The following is a 6,963-nucleotide window of genomic DNA, read 5'->3' on the forward strand; positions in this document are numbered from 1 at the left end:
GAACATGTTGTGAAAGAACTTGGAAAGATGTTTACCAGATCTAATACTTGTGAAAGAACTTCACACCAATGGTGATGAGAGACGTGAAGCCAGGAGACGACGTAGTATTTAAACACTGCAAGAACGGGCATTCTAGTGACAGAGGAGGGAGAGAGAGGGAAGAGAGAGGAGAGAGAGAGGAGAGAGAGAGAGAGAGAGGATAGAGAGAGAGGATAGAGAGAGAGAGGAGAGAGAGATAGAGGAGAGAGAGGAGAGAGAGAGAGGAGAGAGAGAGGAGAGAGAGAGAGAGGATAGAGAGAGAGAGAGAGGAGAGAGGGAGAGGGAGAGGGGAGAGAGAGGAGCTAGGGAGAGGAGAGAGAGAGAGGAGAGAGAAAGAGGAGAGAGAGGGAGAGATAGAGGAAGGAAAGAGAGGAGCTAGGGAGAGGAGAGAGAGGGGAGATAGAGAGAGGAGAGAGAGGAGAGGAGAGAGAGGGGAGAGAGAGAGGAGGGAGAGAGAGAAGTAATATATAAATATATATATTATGTATACTAAATATATATATTTATATATTTAATATGTATAAAAATTTATATACTTAATGTATGAATATACAATAAAAAATAATATACTAAAACCATTACTACTGGCGGTTCACAACGAAAACCGCCAGTATAAATCATTTCTACTGGCGGTTGTCGATGAAAACCGCCAGTAGAAATGGCCTCCACAGTCTGTGATGGCATTTCTACTGGCGGTTCTCTATGACAACCGCCAGTAGAAATGATTTCTACTGGCGGTTGTCATTGTCAACCGCCAGTAGAAATATTTTCCTATATAAAGGAGCGCGCGCGGGAGCGAAATTTCGCTAAGTCTCTGGCACCCTGTCTTTCCCACTTCCCGCCGTTAGGCTGCCAAAATTTTCGCCCGGCGATTTTCTCCGCCGTGCGCCGCCGTCGTTCACGCCGTCGTCCACGCCGTCGTCCCCGCGCCGTAGGTAAGTTCTTCTCTCTCTCTCTCCCTTTCTTCGTCTATGATCGCTCGATCGGGCTCGGGCGCCATGCGCGCCGTCGCCGCCGCGCACGCGCACGCGCGCCGCCGCCGCCGCCACGCGGCTAAACCCTAACCCATAACAGTGAGAGAGTGAGAGGGAAGAGAGAGGAGGAAGAGGGAAGAGAGGGAGACCCCTGCGCGCGTCTCTGCAGAGAGTGAGAGAGAGGGAGAGAAGATAGAGGAGGGAGAGGGAAGAGAGAGGAGAGGAGAGAGAGGGAAAGGGAAGAGAGAGGAAAGAGAGTGGAGGGAGGGAGAGAGAGAGAAGAGAGAGGAGGGAGAGGGAGTGTATATATAGGAAAGAGAGAGGAGAGAGAGGGAAAGGGAAGAGAGAGGAAAGAGAGTGGAGGGAGGGAGAGAGAGAGAAGAGAGAGGAGGGAGAGGGAGTGTATATATAGGAAAGAGAGTGGAGGGGGAGAGAGAGAGGGGGAAAGGGAAGAGAGAGGAAAGAGAGGGAGAGGGAGGGAGGGAAGAGAGAGGAAAGGGAGGGAGATGGAGAGAGAGAGAGAGGAGAGAGCAACGGAAAGCATGTTTTTTTTCCATCGTATTCCATTGTAAACAACGTATTCTATTGTATTCTATTGTAAACAACGTATTCCATTGTATTCCATTGTAAACAACGTATTCTATTGTATTCCATTGTAAACAACGTATTCCATTGTAAAATGTAGACTAGATTTACTAGTAAACAACGTATTCCATTGTAGTACTATTAGCTAGTGAAATTAGAAGACGACGTACGACACACTTGCGTTGTTTCGATTAAGAGCAACTCATCAGAACCCCACTTGACCAGAGCGAGTTCTCATCACCTCTCTCCCTCTCTATACGTCCTATACGACTCCTCCTCTCTCCCTCTCTCTATACGTTTTGTACGACTCTCCATCTCCCTCTCTCCCTCTCTATACGTCCTATACGACTCCTCCTCTATCCCTCTCTCTCTCTCTATACGTTCTATACGACTCTCCATCTCCCTCTCTCCCTCTCTATATGTCCTATACGACTCCTCCTCTATCCCTCTCTCTCTCTCTATACGTTCTATACGACTCTCCATCTCCCTCTCTCCCTCTCTATACGTCCTATATGACTCCTCCTCTATCCCTCTCTCTCTCTATACGTTCTATACGACTCTCCATCTCCCTCTCTCCCTCTCTATACGTCCTATACGACTCCTCCTCTATCCCTCTCTCTCTCTCTATACGTTCTATACGACTCTCCATCTCCCTCTCTCCCTCTCTATACGTCCTATACGACTCCTCCTCTCTCCCTCTCTCTCTCTCTCTATACGTTCTATACGACTCTCCATCTCCCTCTCTCCCTCTCTATACGTCCTATACGACTCCTCCTCTCTCCCTCTCTCTCTCTCTATACGTTCTATACGACTCTCCATCTCCCTCTCTCCCTCTCTCCCTCTCAATACGAATTTGTTAAGTGTTAGTGGTTAAGGGTTAGGGTATTTGTTAATACGAATTTAATTATTGCTTATGTTAATATGTAGCTCAATGAGTTCTCCAACCAAGGACCAAGGATTAGGGCCCGACCACATGGACAAGAGTGTTGCTCAAGAAGAATCCAGCAGTGAAGGATATGAAACGCCTAGCGACCCTTTTCCTACCACTAGGGTAGATAGGGCCGCTGTGCGTGAGTTGCAACGTGACCCTACTTATGATCCACAAGAACATGAGGTAAATTACACATCCTTAATTTCGTGTGTGTACCTAATTAATTAGCTAATTTCACAATGTCTATTACACATGCATGATTTCTTGTGCATTTTATTACATGAATAGGAGGTCTTGTCTCAATTTCGTGCGATGCTCGAAAAAGCTACGGCAGGATACCAAGACGCACCGGAACCGACCCAAGACGCACCAGAACCGATCCAAGGCGCACCGGAACCGACCCAAGGCGCACCGGAATCGACCGAGACAACCACCGAGAGGTCAAGGAAAAGGAAGCAGAGCGATCGGAACAGAGGTGACAGGGGGCTAAACAAGTTTCCTGACAAGACATATAAAATCATAGACGTGAGCCCGAATGGTCAGCCCCTAGCTCCAGAAGAGGCACTGCCTAAGTTCCGGAATGCACTTGGGTTCTTAGTTAGAGATAATCTTGACATCACAATCCGACAGTGGAGAGATGTATCAGATGATGTCAAGAATCAAATGTGGAATAAGCTAGTAACGAGGTTCGTTTTGCCTGGGGGTTCAGAAGAACTCGTGAAAAAAATACACGATGAAGCAGTTTGCAATCAATTTCCGAAACTGGAGGTCTGAGATGAATACAAAGTTTGCAAAGAAAGGCCTAGACCCGACAAAAAAATATAAAATCTCAGCAGGTCAGTGAGCAGTATTTCTAGAGCAGAGGAGCAGCCCTGATTTCATATCGCTAAGTGAGGCAAATTCAGAACTGTCTAAGAAGAACAAATACCGCCACCACCTTGGCACAGGTGGTTACAAGCGTCAGGTTCCTAAATGGAGACAAGAAGACGCCGAGAAGAAGGCTGCAGGGTTGCCGACGCTGTCCGAGCAACTTGGTGAAAGGACAGCTAATTGGATCCGTGCTAGAAAACCAAGGGAAACTGAGTCTGGTGTATCTTTTGATGATCCCACTGTCGAAGAAGCGGCAAAAAACATATATGCAATTGCAGCTAAGCAGAGCGAAGGAACATTTAAGCCGCAAAGGGAGAAAGACATTCTAACGGCTGGTCTCGGTAACCCTGAGCATCCTGGTCGTGTACGAGGAATCTCATCTAAGGAAGGATGGAAGGAAGGATTCGGACCACAATGGGAAGGTCTGTACAAGAAACGTGATCGATACAAGGAAGAGATGGCAAATTATTTTAAGGAGGAGGCCAAGAAAGAGTTCAAAGGCCTGATGTCTGAAATGCTATCGAATCCTCCTCCAGAATTGATGCAGCAATTGGCGATGGCGAGTGCGATGTCTGTTCAACAGATGACCACTCCACAGATGCAAATAATTCCAGCAGCTCAAACGCCGGCTGCCACCGAGGGTACGACGACCATCCCAAGCTCTGTCGCGTCAACGGGAAATAAGGTCCGCTATCCAGTTGATGACATCACAAGGCCTGTGGCATGCACACTAGTTATAAGATATGATATTAACAATCAGCGTACAAAGAAAGTAGCCACAGGCCTTGCGATCCCAGGACGCAAGTTCCATGGAAACGACATTCCAGAAGAATATTGCAGGGTAGAAGTGCAGGGTAGAAGTGACGTCAGTCGTCCAAGGATACGAGGACGACATGCTAGACATCCCTGGGCCCGAAGGTATCGAGACACTTGGACAAGCTATCAAGAATTTTATCCTTTGGCCTCGAAGGGAGGTCAAATTGGTTGATTGGTCGAATTCGTCGCAGGCCCAACCGTCTCCGCCTTCTCAAATTGTTGTTCCTATTGTACATCCATCATCACCTCGTCAAACTTCACATGCTGCTCCTCATCCTCTTTCTGATCCTCCTTCTCCTCATCCTCATGGTGGCCCACCTTCTCCGCCACATACATCGCCCTTCAGGGATCCACCTTCTCCACAGCCATCTCCACGACCATCAAAGAAATCTAAAGTTTCTATACCAAAATTAGTGTCCCCGTTCGATAAGAAAAAGAAGAGTAAATCCACTGCTGGCACTGTTCGTTTTTTGAAAGGGATTGGACGGAGCCTCACGTCAGACACTGTTGATTTGGCCGATCTCGAGGAGTCCGCAAAAAAGGCTGAGGCAATGGCCACAAAGATAAAGAAGCCAACTAAGGCAGATTATAAAAATGTGCCTAAAAAATATGTGTCGGGCAGACCACTACTCACTTTTGAGAAACTAAGGAAGGTCCCGGCTAATATTAAAAGGTTGCATGATTGGTACATGCGGGCATCTTCAGTTGGCATCGACACCATCAGTGTTAATATACCAGCCCATGCTTTTATTGGTTCAAATCAAAAAGCCGTTGTTACATTCGAGGACATGTGGTTAATGATGAACCTTCAGAGACTCGACGTGCAACTTGTAACCATATTTGCATTGTAAGTGTCACTCATACTCCACATATATGTGTTATTATTAGTGAGTTGTATAAATTTTCAATATCTGACATGCACGTGTGCGTTGCAAAATGCAACATGATCAGCAGGAGATCCTTTATGGTACCAATCCCAATGCTAGTGCCAGTAAAAGGGTTGGGTATCTCAACCCAATAAAGATATGCGAGGATAACCACACTTTTAGAATCGGAAAAGGCAACGAAGCATTACAGGGGCTAACAGACGAAGAAATTGAGGTGCGTATCCAGGATCTGAAGAAGGATTTTGAAGCAAGATACGCCACCTACATAGGACACATAATGCTTCAATTTCAAGACAGGGAATCCATAGTGGCCCCGTACAACTTTAAGTAAGTGTGATTTTGCATAAATAAAATTAATAATTTCAATACACATGTATCACAAGTTTGATTCATACAGGGACCACTGGATATGCTTCTTCATTTATCCTAAGGTTGGAAAGGTGCTGGTGCTCGACTCCTTGCACACCGAGCCTTCGACCTATTCAAAATTCCTCAGCATCTTAGAGCTGTAAGCCTTTTCTATGCATGAATACTTATATCGATGAGAATTGTAGAATAACATGGTGATTCTATTTGAGATCACAGGGCATTTAGGTTTTATAAGCTACATGGTGGAAAGTACGACACGTCCAAAAAAGGCGTGCCACTAGACATCCATTATAACTGGCCGGTAAGTATGTGAATTTATGAATACATATCATACATGTACGTACATAGGACAATGTTGCAACTAAATAACCAATCTCCCGTTATGTAGTGCCACAAGCAACCACCCGGATCGGTCCTATGTGGGTTCTACGTGTGCGAGTTCATGAGAATGAACGGACGATACATCACGAACCCTGGCAAGGTATTATTAGTAATAGTCACGAATGTATTTATGTCATTAAAGATGCAAATGTGTTATTATTGAGTATAAATAGATGATGTTTATAAACTTCCTTTACAGCAATTTCAACAAGGAAGCCCGGAGAACTTGACTGAAGGTGCATTGTATGGCATAGTTGAGGACCTGTGCACATTCATATTGAAAGAGGTCATTCCCGCAGAAGGGAAATATCACGATGCTTCCGGAACATTAGCTTTGCCAGAGTTTAGAATACTAACAGAAATTAGTAGACTATCTCTTAGCCGAGATAGTTATTAGAGCTTAAGTGAAAACTTTGATGTATATAATGTGTGATGCATACATGGTTGTAAACAAGACTTTGATGTATATAAATGTATGATAGAATTTAATTCCATGTTGCTTTTAATATCAATACTACATGTTTATCAATATCAATATATATATATATATATATATATATATATGTTTGTGTGTGTAAATATATAAATTTCAGTACGAAAATTTAAAAAAAGGCGGGAAACCTTTCCACTGGCGGCTAAATAAAACAAACCGCCAGTGGAAATAGCATTTCCACTGGCGGTTTTCTTAATAAAACCGCCAGTGAAAATGATATTTTCACTGGCGGTTGCTTAAGAAAACCGCCAGTGGAAATGCTATTTTCACTGGCGGTTCTAGAATAACCGCCAGTGGAAATGGCGATTTCCACTGGCCCCTAGCACTGGCGGCACTGAAAAACGCCAGTGAAAACGTCTCTAGAACCGCCACTATAGAGGCTCTGTGTACTAGTGTATTCCCCGACCGAGAATTCCTCGTCGTCACCCCTGATCACAAAGTATAAGATTAAGACTATGATAAACATATGGCATGAACAAAGTTATTGGATTTATATCAAGGAGTCATCTTTTCACGCATTTGTGCTTTTCCTTTCATGTTAGAGGCATTATCATAACCTTGACGTTTAACATATTTAATATTTAGACAAAAGGACTTAATATAACCAAGCATGAATTA

This window comes from Zea mays, chromosome 4 (assembly GCF_902167145.1).
Source record: "Zea mays cultivar B73 chromosome 4, Zm-B73-REFERENCE-NAM-5.0, whole genome shotgun sequence".
Taxonomy (NCBI): Eukaryota; Viridiplantae; Streptophyta; class Magnoliopsida; order Poales; family Poaceae; genus Zea; species Zea mays.